At 46.7% G+C, this 15105-nt stretch overlaps 1 protein-coding gene across 12 annotated transcripts in view; it reads left to right on the top strand.

Moving 5' to 3' along the window:
* The first annotated feature begins 4644 nt into the window (after positions 1-4644).
* Positions 4645-15105, top strand: part of JAKMIP1 (janus kinase and microtubule interacting protein 1) — a 558919-nt gene continuing 548458 nt past the window's right edge. For 8 of the 12 annotated variants that reach the window (XM_029591329.1, XM_029591303.1, XM_029591311.1 and 5 more), the window contains exon 1: positions 4645-5082. The gene's annotated coding sequence lies outside the window, so the exon portion shown is untranslated. The remainder of the gene's footprint in view (positions 5083-15105) is intronic. The other 4 variants (XM_029591356.1, XM_029591348.1, XM_029591366.1 and 1 more) reach the window with 2 other exon arrangements.

Raw genomic sequence — 15105 nt, 5'->3', positions numbered from 1 at the left:
CCAAGAAGGAAGTCCATGTGCATTGATGGGTTCACCAAATTTATCAGTTTCTTTTTTGACATCCCTGGGACCCGATCTCCTGCAGGTCCTAAATGAAGCCCTAGAGATTGGGCACCTGCCCCTGTCTTGCCAGTGCATGATGTTGACCCTCATGCCCAAAGGGGGGGACCCACGTGACCTAAAGAACTGGCGCCTGGTCTCCCTGCTATACATGAACTATAAGATCCTGGCCAAAGCACTCTCCCTGCATTTGGCGTATGTGCTGATGGAGGGGATCCATCTGGACCAGATCTCACAACGGACTTTTTTATAACATTTTGTTTGGTCTGAGATTGTATCCATCTAGCCGACAAGACTTGTTTGCCTGTGGCCTTTCTGTCCTTCAATCAGGAGAAGGCCTTCAACAGGGTGGCTCACAGTTATCTCAAGGGGTCTTTGCGGGCATTGAACTTAGGCCCGGAGTTCGTGAGGAACCTCTGCCTCTTGTACTCCAGGGCAGAGTACCTTATTTATTTATTTGTTTTTATATACCGCCGAAGTTCGTGGAAGACATCACATCAGTTTACAAAAAAATATAAAACAGGCAGTTCAGAATATAAAATGAAATACAAAGTTTTGTTAAGAGAAACAGTAAAAATGCACCAATACAATTTTTTATAAAACATTTAAAAAAATAATAAAATAGTAGGCAACGTGGAAATCATGGGAGGTGAAAACAAAATCTGTCATCATAAATTATGCATATGCTTGTTGAAAGAGCCAGGTCTTTATTCCCTTCTTACCTTGTTAAGGTAAACTGGACCTTGGCGGCACCTTTTGCATTTGGGCGAGGAATGCATTAAGGGTGCCCCCTGTTGGGCCAGCTGTGCATGCAAGTCATCAAGCCAGTCCTGTCTCTTGCACAGGCACCTTGCCAGACTAGTGCTACAAGAACCTGATATAAGGCTCACCCTATCAGCTTATGCCGACAACATTCTTATTGAGGCTCTCAACTTGGCTGACTTGGAGAGGGTGCTGGTCTGTCAGCAGGTTTATTTGGCGGCATCCTCAGCCATGATCAACTGTGCCACGTACTCTGGCCTTCTGGTAGGGCCACAGAGGGTGGATACTCACACCAACCTGTCGTGAGGCAGGAAGACCCTGAAGTACTGTCAGTCCATCTTTCTGCTGCAGAAACTGTGGCCTCATTCAACGGGCTCGAACTTGGAGAGAAGGCTGAAGCATGCCTCAGGTCATTGAGGGGACTGCTGTGACTGCTGGTGTACCACAGTCAGGCATTTGTGGTGAATCAGCTGGTGAGCAGCATGCTGTGGCACCACCTCACTGTCCTGAGCCCGACCCAGGAGTTTCTCACCTGCACCCAGAGAAAGCTGTTGGAGGTTTTTTTTTTGGGGGGGAGGGCATAAAATACTGGGTTACTGTGGGAGTCCTGACTCTCCCCCTTACAGGAGGGTAGACAGGGACTCGTGTGCCTGAGATGTCCAGTGCACACCTTCTTTCTTCAGGTTCTGTAGAGATTTCTGTATGCAGGCTACACTCTGCGATGGGGCACCCTGAGGGCCTATTTTTTTTCACCAGATGGACAGCCTGTGGAACAACTGGCAGCTGTTTGTCATCAACATGAGATAACTCACCAGTCGTCATCTCTTGAAGCTGCTGGTCTCTTACCAGAGGACTTTTAAGGCCTAGAGCATGCTGGGCATGACCAGAGGATTGGCTAACATGGACTGGAACTTCATGGGTAAACCTCCCCTCTATAACCCCACTTTGGGTTTGGAGGAGCTGGAAGGACAATTCATGAAATGCCAGCTAGTCACGGGCCGGGTGACCAAGGTTGGTGACTTACTAAAGGTGCTGAAAGCCACTATGGAGCACCTTTATCACTGAGCACCCAGAGCTATTGGAAAGATGGTAACTGTTCCGCTCGAGACAGTTCTGCGGGCAGGGGCTTCCTACCAATCTATACCCCTCACCCATTAGGCTCTGCTTATAGGGCCTAGTCTACTGCCAGACAAGCCCTCTTAGGCTCCATCTTCCCAGGCCTGTCTTAGCAGGTTACGGGAGATGCCCCCAGCGGTCTTCTGAACCTTGCCTCAGAAGAACCTCTGCTGCTGATGGCCCATACGGTGCACTGCCTCACCCTTATATCCCATCTGATATGCTCTGGCAGGAAGTATTGGGACCCGGGGAAGATGAGGGGGTCCCCGTTGGGAGTCATGTTACTCAAGGTTGAATCTCAGGTATGTTGGGGAGGCTGGAACACAGAGCCCTGGTCACTGGCAGATTTTTAAGCAAAGTTTACCCAGGCAGACCCCTCCTATCCTTTTTGTGGACAGGAGGAGGACTTTTCCCCACCTGGGACTGAAATGTCTCAGGTTGACCCCATTTCTGTTCTTTTTGAAAATTGTATTTCTTGGCTTTGGGCTTAATTTTACCACCCATTTTCTGCTGCATGGACGTGTAACCAGAAGGCCCACTGCATGCGAGGGACGCCCTGGCCAGCTTTCTTCTGTCAACAGCCAAGGATTCAATCTGGCGCTCCGTGTGGGAGAAGCTGGCTGGAGGCAGTCCCCTAGAGTGCGGGGCCCTTTTCAACGCCGTGGTACACGCCCGTATTAAAGCCAGATGGAGGAAGTCACCTGTTGGTGGACATTGGACAGAGTGCTCTACTCTCCTCCACCCCCCCCCCCACCTCTGTATGCTGGGGTGGCTCAAGGCAATCTGCTGCCTGAGGCGAGGGATGAAACAGTGCCCCCTCAGTTCCCCCCCAACACATGCTCTCTCACCCCCCCCCCCCAGCTCGCAATCTCTCATACACACATAAACAAACACACCCCCCAAACTCACACTCACTCTCACCGGGGCCTTCATCTTTCACCACAAGTGGGACGGGCTTCGCTCGTGGCTCACTGGGGCCTTCATCTTCACCGCGAGCAGGACATGCTCCACTCACAGCATGCAGGGGCCTTAATCTTCACCACAGACAATGGCAAAGATGGAGGAGGCCCCGGCTGCGCAGCGGGGGAATTCTGCACTTCGCAGTAGCACAGAATTTCCCCAGGACTATCCACCGGAGGCCTGTGGGTTCTTTGTTGTTTTGGCGACAGGGTGAGGCGGCCGCTAGAGGAGTTGGGGGGAGGGGGGCTGTTTTTGCAGCTTCCACATTTTGCCGCCTGAAGCGGCTGCCTCATTACAGGACCGCCCCTGCCTGTATGAGTTAACGCTTCAGATTAATCTCTTATGACTTTCTTCCTTATGCTCTGTTCTTTATAATTTAGGGTGGCCCCCCCAATCCTCTCCCCATCCAATCCACACCCCCATTTTTCATCAGAGGGCATTCACATACTTTGTCAGGGGTCGGTGCAATTATGTGCGCTGAAAGCTTTTTTAACACACGCATGGCGCACGCAAGGAGGGTGCCATGCAATATGGAAATTAGGGGGTCGCGCTAGGAAGGAGGAGCTAAGGTCACTTGCACGACCTTAGCGCCTACCTCCTAACGTGACCCGCCACGGCTGCCAGTTATGAAGTCCCACGCCAGTAAACTCAGCCTCGGTTTTCATAACCGGCTGTCTGCCAGTAATGAAAATGGCCGCTGATAAACTTGGCGGCCATTTTTATTACCAGCAGACAGGCAGTTTACTGGTGTTGGTCTTCATAACTTGGCGGTCTGCCGAGTTATTTTATTTTATTTACTTTAAAAAAAAAAGTACAGAAAAGCAGTTTTTTCTGCTTTTCTGTACTTCTTTTCAATACGCTCAGCTGTTAACGCCTGCTCCAGGTAGGCGTTAATATCTGAGTGATAAATGTGCGTCTGAGATGGACATTTATCTTTTTGCATTCGGAGTGAATGAGTAATAGGCTCATTCACATGCATTTGCATGTGATGAGCGCTATCTCATTTACTCTGCGTCAGATGTGCGTTAAATAGGCACTAATTCCCCTATAGTATTAGGGGGTGGATTAGCGCCTATTTATCCCGCATTCGACTGCAGGTTATACAGTGCGCTCAGCTGAGCGCACTGTATTGCATCAGCCCTCAGTAAGTGAGCTGGTTCTCAAAGTGGCCTGTATGGGAGAAGCAGGACATTCCCATCCACCAGACCATGAGTCATCCTGTCTTGCCTTGGGCAAGTGAGGGTGGCCCCGGAACCAACCCCCCCTCCCTCCCCATATGCCAGGTGTATGACCCCTTCCTCAGTAATGGGCGGGGTCCTTTCCCCGCCCCTCCAATACCTCAGGGACACCTCCCCTTTACCCTAGCAGCAGGGAATCCCTCAATGACTCCCTCACACACTCAGGGCTCTGTTCTGACGCTGCAGAACGCCCCTCTCCCTTCCAGCAGATACATTACACACCTCTTTTCTCTTTCACAACGACAAGCATCAAGCTCCTGGAGGAGAGGAAAATAAACAACACTGCAGAAGATGCAGAGCTCATGGTTTAATGTTTTTTTACTTTCTCATTTTAAAGCCATGCACATTAGTTCAGCCCAGGTTTAGTGGCCAAAACAGGGCATAGGTGGTTTTTTTTTTTTTTTTTCTTAGTCTCTGGTGCCCCCATGAGGGAACAGCAGAGAGGTGTTTTTTGATTACATTATAAAAGGAGTGGGGCTGCCTCCCGCGACCCCACCCCTTACCCTAGGTAGAAATTGTCCGGGTGAGTGAGTGCCCCCTCCCCCGGCTCCGTTAGGATTAAGCGCCGCATTCTGCAGCTCGGGAGCTCACACCCAGCCAGCCCTCGGCTGAGTTTATTACCTAAAAGAGGAGCGGCCTCATCTAGCAGCACCCCCCCGGCACCTGAGCCAGTCCAACCCAGCATCCCTCCCGACGGCCTGAGCCGGAGCTGCCGCCGCTCCAACCCCCCGGCCCGGTGACTGCTGGAGGTAATGGGTGGGACCCGGAGGCCAGCGAGATGCGCCCGGGCCGCCCGCGCACCCTCCACGCTGCTTGGTGCAGCGCGCGGACGGCGCTGCTGAGGCTGAGACTCTTCAGCTCCTCCTCGCCCAATGCAACTTTACCGCGCTGTCACTCGCAAGGATCTGCTTTTCCCTCTCGGACAGTTCATTCTGCTGCCTTCCTGGTAAGTGCTCAATATTTTTTTTTTGTCTTTTTTTTTTTAAATCTGGAGACAAAAGCATTCAGTTTATTTTCTTAACGCCGAAGTATTCTGCTAGCAATAGGAATTTTCTAGATCGTTTGGTTTGGGTGGATGCATTTCATCCTAGGTGAATGTAGAGTTCTTCTAATTGAATAAGAGGATTACCTAACTTGACGCTTTCCTTTTTTTTTGTTGCCTTCTTTCTGGTTTGCAGCTTGGGGTAGATCCGCGGGGCACATGGGGGTGGGGTCTGCACAGCACCTTTTATGCTGGCTCAGCTTCTGGTCGAGCTCGGAGCCTCCCAGTGGCCTCATTGCAGAGATCGGAGGCTCGGTGTGGCTCCTTGTCCCGCATACAGAGACTTCTGGTCCCCTAGGGCTGCTGCTTCTGCCTCCCCTCCCTGGCCATGTAACCCAAAGGCTTGCACCAAAAGGGAGCCGCTCAATGCGGAAACTCGTGTTCCGAAATGAGGGGGCTGCCCTGAATGTCAGCGCCAGCCTCATCCGAAACTGCGTTTGCTCGCTTCTCCCTGCATGAAAAAAAAAAAAGACATCTGCAAGCCACCGACTCCAGAGCAGGCAGGCAAGCAAGCAAGCAACCCTCCTTCTCTTATCCTATTGTCCTTAGGAATTTGTTTTTCTTTCTTCCCTGAAGCCTTCTGATGTAAGAAAGGTTACAAAGTGGCACTAAGACTGGTTAATCTCTTCCACCCCCCTCCTCTCCTCATTTTTAATGCTAAATTTCTCCCTCCGCTCCCTAGAGAAGAGAGCATTAGGGGCAAGCAGCAAGTCACTGCTGTCAACACCTTGCTACCCAGAAGGCAATTAGAGGCTTTTGGTTTTTTTTTTTGTTTGAAAATTTTAATTTTCATTGATGTCCTCTGAAGATAATAGGACCCCCCCCCTCCCTTTCCCTTTCTTCCCACCCATCAATAAAGTAAGGGAACCATTTTTTTCTTTTTTCCCCTCTACCAACGAAGGTAGCTTAAAGATTTCTTCCTTTTTTTTTTTTTTCCCATTAGTTCCATTTGTATTGCCACCCCTCCCCCCCCCCCTTCATTCACTATTGTGACACAAAGTGCCTTCCTCCCTTCAAGCAAGTCCCTTTACCTTTCCCAGCAACTTCAGTTATCCGCCCTCCCCCTCCATTGCTGCTATCAAAGCTCCTATGGCTGAGCAGAAAACACCAGCAATCCGGAAGAGACTCCTATCCTCGTCATAGATGTCCTAGCCTGTGACACCCCTGAGCACAAGGGAGGGACTGCAGGAGAGTCTCACCACAGCCGGAAGAGAAGAGGGCGGGGAGGGTGGTGGAAGGGAGGTATAATGTCACCAACTCTGCAACCCCTGATGCCCCTAATCCTACCTCTAACTTCCCAGCCAAAAGGCCGACCGGGAGCAGTGGTGGCACAAGTGGCTGAGGAAGGGGTGGCATGGCAGGAACTAGACTCTCGAACGTGTGGCACAGCCCGTCCTGGACTTGGCCGCTGTCCTACATCACCTCCAACCCCCCCCCCAAAGGTGAAGCACATGAATTCACCTTCTAGAGAGGCTGCCAAAGCTCCCCCTGCCTTCCTCCCCAGAATGTTAGAATGTACCACCAACCCTCATATCTTCTGGGAGGAGAACCCCCAACTGGGCATAGTGGGGAAAGTACAGTCCCAAGCACCCCTGCCACCCAGGGGACACCACCCACCTATGTGGCAGTTGCCACTAAGATCTAGCCTGCTCTCTCGAGGCAAAGCCCCCCTTCTAATGACCTATCCTCATCTGCTGCAAGGGGGATGGTGAGACTGACAGTAAAGCATGGGGTACGATGCCCCCTACTGGCAACAGTTGAAGATTTAACATACAACATAGCCCTGGCCAAGCTGGTTGGCCCTACATAAGCACTATCAGTAAGGTGGTACTTTTCAAACAAACCCTCCAAGCCGTCATCAAAGTTATGCATGAGGGTTTGGTGTTGAGAGGGTATCCAGTGGAAACGCTTGTTAGGGCAAGAGGGTGGCACTAAACAATTTCATGCCCCTTCTCCCAGATGCTTTATTAGAGGCTCAGCTTAGTGGCCTCGGGGAGTTTACAATGCATATCACGGCGCTCCCTGGAGGCCATTGGGAAAAAGTTGTGGCATATAAAGTCTTTCAGAAGACAAGCCTGGATCTGCCTCTTCGAGGTTGGGGGGGGGTTACCTGTAGACTGATTCATTGTTCTCTTCCAAAGAGAAGCCTACAGGGTTTACTGTGTAATACAGGAAGTGCACTGCTTCTGTTGCCTCCAGCTGGGGCACTCCCATAGGCATTGCCACTGCTGGATAGCTCAGCAAATTCAAGCACGCTTTGCCACCCTCCCCCAGCATTGAGTCTCTGCCACCATGGTTGCTCCCCTTTTGGGCCCAGGTCCAGGTTGACCAGCCACCTTGGGGCCATGCTCAACTCTCAGTCAATTGGCCACACTGTATGCTCCAGGAGAAAAGCTGCCTGCCTGCCCGCAAGAGGGACCTGGTCCCTCATCTGCTTCTGTCCATCAAGGAACTGACCCTTAAAAATGACTGAAACCACCACCACCACACCTGCCCTGCCCACGGGCTGACCAGTGACCTGTTAAACTCAGAGCCAGGTGGAACATTCGCAGGCAAGAAGCCAGGGCTAATGCGAGCTAGCAGGGGGATATGAAATCTCCCCCCCCCATCCTCCTCCCACTTAGCCATGAATCCTGTATCACAAGTTAGTGGGATTACCTCAGAGCCAGTCAGGGGCATTGAACCCCCTGACCTGTGGACAGAGACCCCCAGGAGGAGACCCTCCCCTTAACAGAATAAGGACAGGAATAGGCGAGGGGGACCACTTAGCTATGGAAGTAGGCCCACCCTCCCCCCTCCTTTCCCTCCTGCAATTGTCTGTTGTAGTGAGGGCCCATCCTGCTGTGGCCTGAAGAGAGGCCTTCATGGCTGCAGCTGAGGCCTTCCCACCTCCATCTTGCAGGTGCAACGGGTAGCAGTGGCCTTCTTCCACCTCCCTTCCTGCATTGAGGAGTAGCACGGCCATCCCATAACCAGAAGAAAGGGGGAGGCCTGAAAGGAAAGACCAGGAATAATGAGGAGGCCTGAAAGCTATCTGTGCATATGCCTATTGTGTGTAAGAGTGAGTGCAAGCCTGGAAGCCTGTGAGTGTGTGTGTGTGTGTGTGCACCTGCAAGTGTAGGAAAGAGTGACAGACCATGTGTGTGACAGCATGTGTGTGTGTTGGGGGGGGGGAGAGGATAAAGATTGAGACCCCCTCCCCAATCCACAACAATCTGTGGGTGACTGGAAATCAAATGATCCCAGGTATGGAGAGCTGGAGATTTTTAATCCTATTTTACATTTTGGGGTGTTATTTCATGTGTCTGCTGTTTGAAATATTTTATGTTTGGGAAATATTAGAAAAAAAAATTGTCAATTATTTTAATTACTGGATGTTCATTGGCTGCTGTCTGCTCGACATATTTATTCTTTTTATTAGTATGGTTTTAATATTATGAATGTTTTAGATCTCTTGACTTTATTGCTTAATGTTTTTTTTTTTTATAAGGAATAATGTTTCTTTCCATTGTTGCACTGCATAATCGGGCTTGCTGAGGTTTCCAGAGCATTTTGGGAGAGTGAGCGAGCATATGTGAGTGAGAAGGAGCGCGTCAATGAGCATTTGTGTGAGCAAAAGGACTTTTAAACCAGTGAGCATGTTTGTCTGCCAGTTTGTGAGTCAGCATGTATGAGAGAATATAAGGGAGTTTGTGTGAGAGTAAATATATATGTTATAAAGTGTGTGTGTGTATATATGAGAGAGAGGAGAAAGTTTGTGCATACCTCCTATCCATGACAATTTCAGGGTGCCTGGAATTTAAGTTCCCAGGTATGGAGAGCAAGGATTTTTTTTTTTTTTAAAGCCTTAGTTTTAATTGGGTGGTATTTGATATGTCTGCTGTTTTGAAGTTATTACATATTTTCTTGTTTGGAAAATTAAACAAATAGAACACTGAATGATTTAAAAATATATCAGCTGCTTTAAAAATATTCTTTTTGAGTATGGTTTTACTATCATGATTGATGTTTAATGAAGCATGGTTTTGTTTTTGTTTGTTTTTTCCATCATTACACTGGGTTATAGTTTTCAATTCAGTTTTTGCTTGTTTTTAGTTACAGAATAAAGAGAATATAAAGTTTATTTGGTGAGCGTCTGTGTTCTGCATGTGTGATTTGAGGTGAGGTATTCTGCAAGCCTGTAGTTTGTGTAGGGAATCTTATAACAGCTTGGCTTGCTCTGTTTATCTTTATATCAGGTGTATTGGTGTTTTAGGGCCTGCTGTAATATTTTCAGTGTTGTCTTTTCATAGTTACGGTTGTTACTGTTTGAGTGCTGGCAGTTACTGCTGTTTTCGTATGGAAGGTTTACTATATTGTAATTCAGTTTTACTCAAAGCTTTCTCGGGGCCAGCATATTTTACAATAGTCCTAATACCATTTGGCTGCAGATGTTTTGGTTTGTTTGGTTTTTTTTTTTTGCAAAGTTTTCTGGTTGGTACCTTAGCAGAGCATGTAAATAATATGCATGTTGAAAGTGATATTTTTACCTTAGAATACTGTTCTTTTTCATGTAACTATAAATGCATAACTTTTGAATTGTTTGTGGGAAGGTGGGGCCAAGATTGTATGCAAGGCTGTAAGGTTTACCTATGACACCTAGTATCCTTGCACCCTTCCACCAGCCCTGGCTGCATTGGTGCCACAAGAGAGAGCAGGATTCCATATGGAGCTGTGCTACTTTGGGTTAGTGGCGCTCCCTAGTCTTGTCCAGAGCTTAATTTTCTCTTTTTTTTTTTTAATTTATATTTAATCATTTTTAAACAAACTTTACATTTGCAAAGAATAAAGAAGTATTCTGTGTATAAAGCAAAAATACATCCATGCAAATTATCTTCATATAACAGATTACATGTACATACAAAAACCTTAGTCCCCATCATGGGAGGAAAATAAAGAAAATAGTCAGGAATTATTTGTAATTTAACAAATAGTTAAGAGTACTTTACTTTTACTATGCAGTTCTCTACCTCAAATTTGACTCTTTATTCATCAAAAAGGTCTCAAGATGAACAGGTTCTTGAAATACAAACTTATTTTTTTGATATACCACTGAACATTTACAAGGGAATCTTAAAAAGAAACTTGCCCCAAGGGAGATTACCCTTGGTTTCAGTATAAGAAATTGTTTCCTTCTAAGTTGAGTACTGCGAGAGACATCAGGGAAGATTTGAATCTTTTGGCCGCAAAATGAAAAATCTTTGTTTTTAAAGTATTTCTGCAGTGTTAGTTTTCTCTTTCACTGCAGAAGGAGACAAAAGAGTCGCTCTTTCTGGGATATTCCCTTTGTACTATGTCCATTTGTCCATTTGCTCTTTCTGGGATATTCCATTTCTACTATTCCCTTTGTACTATGTCCATTTCTTCCGATTCTTCTTGAGACCTAATCTTAGTTTTAGGAATGTAATATTTTTTTAAATACTCCTTTTCCTCTATTAAAGAGATGGAGAGTATTTCAGATAGGTATGTTTTAAATAATTCAATAGCAGACAAAAGTCTGGAAACAGAAAATTCAATAGTCTTAAGATTTTTCATTCTATTCATATTATCTAAGTTTTCCATTGTCTATGCATCATTAAACTGTCTTTTTTATAAAAGAAGTATTTGATGTATGTAAAGATGACAATTGGGCAGTTACCATTTTAGAAGATTCACCTAGTTGATTTAACGGTATTTCACGTTTTTCCACTTCATTCTTAATTTCTGATGTAACATTATTAAACCGGGAAATACAATTTGTCAAGCATTTTTGCATATTCAACAAAAATTTCCAAACATCCGCCAAAGTTACTTTTTGCGGATCAATTGTTTCAGATATCAGATTTACATCTTGAGTGGGGGCTGATGTAGTCTGACAAGCAGACTCCATCTGACCCCTGTCTCTAACTAAATTTTCAGACAATGTAGTTACAGGAATCATTTCCATCAGTAGTTTGGGGAGTTGTTTCTAGTTCTTCCAATTGTACTTGAGGTAGCTGCACTAAACCTGGACTTTTTGGGGAACCTGAGGCAAAATGAAATATCAGGAATAGAATTCCTGGCAGATTGGCTTACGCTACATGCCACATGGAAGTCCATAGGTCTTCTAACCGATGGTGTACCCAGTGACGAAGTCAAAGGCTTGGATTTTTCTTTTTCTACCCATAAATGGGTATCTAAAAGAAAACAGAATATTTTAAGGAGGGGTGAGCGGCTTTGGCTGCGCGCCGCAGCCCTCCGAAATTTATTGGGCGGTCCGGCCCCAGTCTGACGTCACTGGGGTCACGCTACCAGCGATGATGATCCCAACGAGCTCCCGGGCTCTGGAAAATAACCCCGTCACAGTCCCACGGCTATTCCTCTCTCCTGAGAGGTGACTCACACTTGACTCCTCCGGTTTTCTCTCTTTTTTTTTTTTTTCTTTTTTTTTTTTTTTATAAGCTCGGGGAACTGTATGGATCACTTCTGCCCCCCCCCTCCCCTGGAGTACATATGCAGAGCCTGAAGAACCATAGCAGTCAATGAGAATGCACTAGAGTGGTGATAGGATTGCAGAGAAGTGGAGGCAAGCTACAGACACAGGGAGGAAGTGCCTGTGCAGTGTTGGAAGCTTCTATCTGAGGTGACTGTACTGAACTCTGAGAGAAGCAGCTGCTATGGAACCTGCAAGTGTCCTAGAGAATGGGATTGGGATTGGGAAAGGGAGGGGGGTGGAGTTGGTGAGCACGCATGTTATAAAATCGGTGCATCTATGTGCGCATGCCTGGTAGTGCGTGCACCTTTTCAAAATCTTCTCCTATATTTACATGCAGTGCTGTGGTGCCAACCAGACAACCCTGTAAAACAAAAAAAAATACACTTGGATCCCATATTGCATTCAGCCTATTGTAATGCATGTTGGGTGTGGGTTTGGCTCTCAGAAAGCATTGGGTAAACTGAATTACAATTAAAATATAGTAAAACAGCAATAACAAACAGCACTCAAATAGTGACAACCATACCTATGAAAAAGCAACCCCACAAATATTACACAAGGCCCTAACACACCAATTTGGAAACCAGAACAAGCTAAGATGCTTAGGATCCCTACACAGAAATTACATGAGCAGAATACCTCACCTCTGTCACACATGCAGAACACAGATCGACCCTCAACAAATACAGAATAAAGAGACCATAAATTATAAATAGAAATGAGCAGACAAAAAGTGAATTGGAAACCGTAACAAGCTAGATCCTCTATGTAGTGCAACAGTATGAAAAGAGAAACATTACCATCCCTCATAAAATATGAAACAAATCAAGAAGTGTCAGCATGCAAATAAAAGAATAAGAAGTGCAAGCCATGCAAATAAAAAGGATTAAATATTAGAGAACAGCTGAACATCCACTAAACTCATTTAAAACTTTTAAAATTTCCCAAAAAACAATAAAATATTTTAAAACAAATATCAGATAACATCCAGTAATTAAAACAATAAGAATTACAAATAAATAAATAAAAAATCCCCCACTTTCTATACTTTCCAGTCACTCTGAGACTGTGCTGCAATAGTGGTGGTGAGGGAATGCATAAATCTTATCTTCCCTCTCACCCATGCTGGCACACTCCCCCTCTTTTTTTTTTTCTCTCCTGCTGCCTCTGAATATGTAAAAAAAAAAAAAAAATAAATTCTTACTTTGGTTAGGAAGGATCCAGGCAGTGCTACAGGCTGATGGCACTGGTGTGGGAAGAGGTAGGCAGAAAGGCCTGATGCAGGGGGGTGGGGTTATTTTTTGCCGTGGCCCTTGAAATCAGTAAGAGAGGCCTTCAGCTGTGGTGAGACAGCAGTGGGATGGGGGTCATGCATGGGAAGACTGCGGGAGCTTTTCCACTGCCACGGTAGCAGGGGGACAGTCCCACAGAGATCGGCGATCCTGCAGTAAAAGGACCAAAAAAAAAAAAAAAAAAATGCAGGCCCATTGAGCCACGGCTACAGCTGTGGGAAAAGCAAAAAAAAAAAAAAAAAAGACATGAGCGGAGAGCCTCTGTGGAGGCTTTGTAAGCAACACCAATGTCGCATGACTACCCTGACTGGCCCACCGGCGTATGCCCGAAGCCCCAGTAGACCAATCTGCCCATGGGTGGGAGGCCTGTTGACGCTCTGGGAGAGGTTGAGATTTTCCTTGGCCTGGAGGAAGAGGTGGGCTGCAAGGCCCTGATACAGGGGGTGTGTGTGGTTTTTTTTGTTTTTGTTTGTGTTTTTTTTTTTTTTAAATAACTAGTTTTCATGGTTTAATGAGGGAGCCAACAACAAAGAGGTAGTGCAGGAAAGCCTTGCAACAGTGGCAGGAAGAGTAGCAGAGCCTGTGAATTGAGATGGGCCCTGTTTTCTGCTGAAGGCATTGGCGGGCCTGAGCACAGTCTCTTGCTTATACTGAAGTGGAGGCTGTACAGAGGACCGCTGTGAGTAGCGGCTGCCTCTGAAATAGACCAATGACCAATGTGAGAGAAGAAGCCACCACTGCCATGGGAAACAAGCTGCAAGGAAGGGGCTTACCGTATCAGAGAGGCGGCAGAGGCTTTTTCTCTATTGGAGACAGAATATATTGTTCTCTCTGCCTGCTGCCCCCCAGATATTTGCTGCCCTAGGCACGGGCCTAGTGTGCCCAGTGACAAATCTAGGCCTATATGTCTATTAGTATAATTGAAATATACGCACGATATCTTCCATTGTTGCCATGTAATAAAAGCTTATTTACTTGACACTCTGTGTAATTTCACCTTTTGTGTTAAAGGTTATACTGGATGTAAACTTCAGTGCCCATTTATCAATACTGGTAGGCTCTTTATTATATAGTACAGCTTTTCACATATCACTCTTATACTATAATTAGAGAAGTTGACTCGCATGAACCAGAAATATGGCACCATTCTGGGATGTCACCAGGAGGGGGGGAAGGCAAGAGCTTGCTTTTTGTGAGAACCTAAGGAAAGAAAGCAGTCTTATGACATAGCTGTGAAATAGGGGCATATATGAGGAGACTCCTGGGCCCCTAGCATTAAGCCTCATGCTGTGGTTCAGCAGTTTGCATACCACCCCTGCAGGCTCCCCCTTTCGGGTTCTCTGGACTGGACTGGTCAGTAGTGCACTGCAAAACCAGGAGCTGTACGTGGAGAACAGCGTGGCCAAGTTTTTTAGTAGCGGCTTTGGAGAGGAAAGAGAAGTGTATTGCATCCCATTTTAGGCTCCACACCCTGTCCCAGGGGAAAAGACCACCTTCCCTGTTCCAGTATCCCACGTTCTGGAGAGTGAAGAGAGAGACTGCAAGAGCTGTCGTGTGTGTGAGTGTGAGATTTTTGAGATCCTGTGCCTGGCTAAGGAGGAGATGTCCCCTGCCTTGGAAGGTCAGGAAGGTGCTGTGACTCCCCCCTTCCCTGTCAAAGAAGAGACAGCAGTGACCAGTCAGAGTGAAGTATTCTGTAGACGTATTGTGTTTTGGAAGGAATTCTACTTTGCCATCAATTTCTGCTCACTGAGAAGAGATTTTTTTTTTTGGACTCCGAACATCTTTTTGGGACCTGGCTATTTAAAGCCCAAGTTTTGCCATCCAAGCAACAGAGATAAGGAGATCCCAGCCCCACTACCACTAAAGAGGGTGGGGCTTGCCTAGTGTTTGCCATCCAAAGGACCCTGACACAGCTAACTAAACTGAGAGCAGCATTTTTGGATTCTTATTTTTTCCCCAAACAGACATCCCAAGCGTGAGTATATCTGAGAACAAATGAGACTGAAAGGCCGATGCAGTATCCATGTGGGAAAAACGGGTGCTCATCATTGAGCAGCTGCTTTCCTAATGCATGCCCATCCACCTCTCCGGGGCATACGATGCAGTAGGCAAAGGAGGTGCTAGGGGAAATTATGCGTC

Source organism: Rhinatrema bivittatum, chromosome 1 (genome assembly GCF_901001135.1).
Source record: "Rhinatrema bivittatum chromosome 1, aRhiBiv1.1, whole genome shotgun sequence".
In the NCBI taxonomy this organism is placed as follows: domain Eukaryota; kingdom Metazoa; phylum Chordata; class Amphibia; order Gymnophiona; family Rhinatrematidae; genus Rhinatrema; species Rhinatrema bivittatum.
This window is presented reverse-complemented; position numbering and strand designations above follow the sequence as displayed.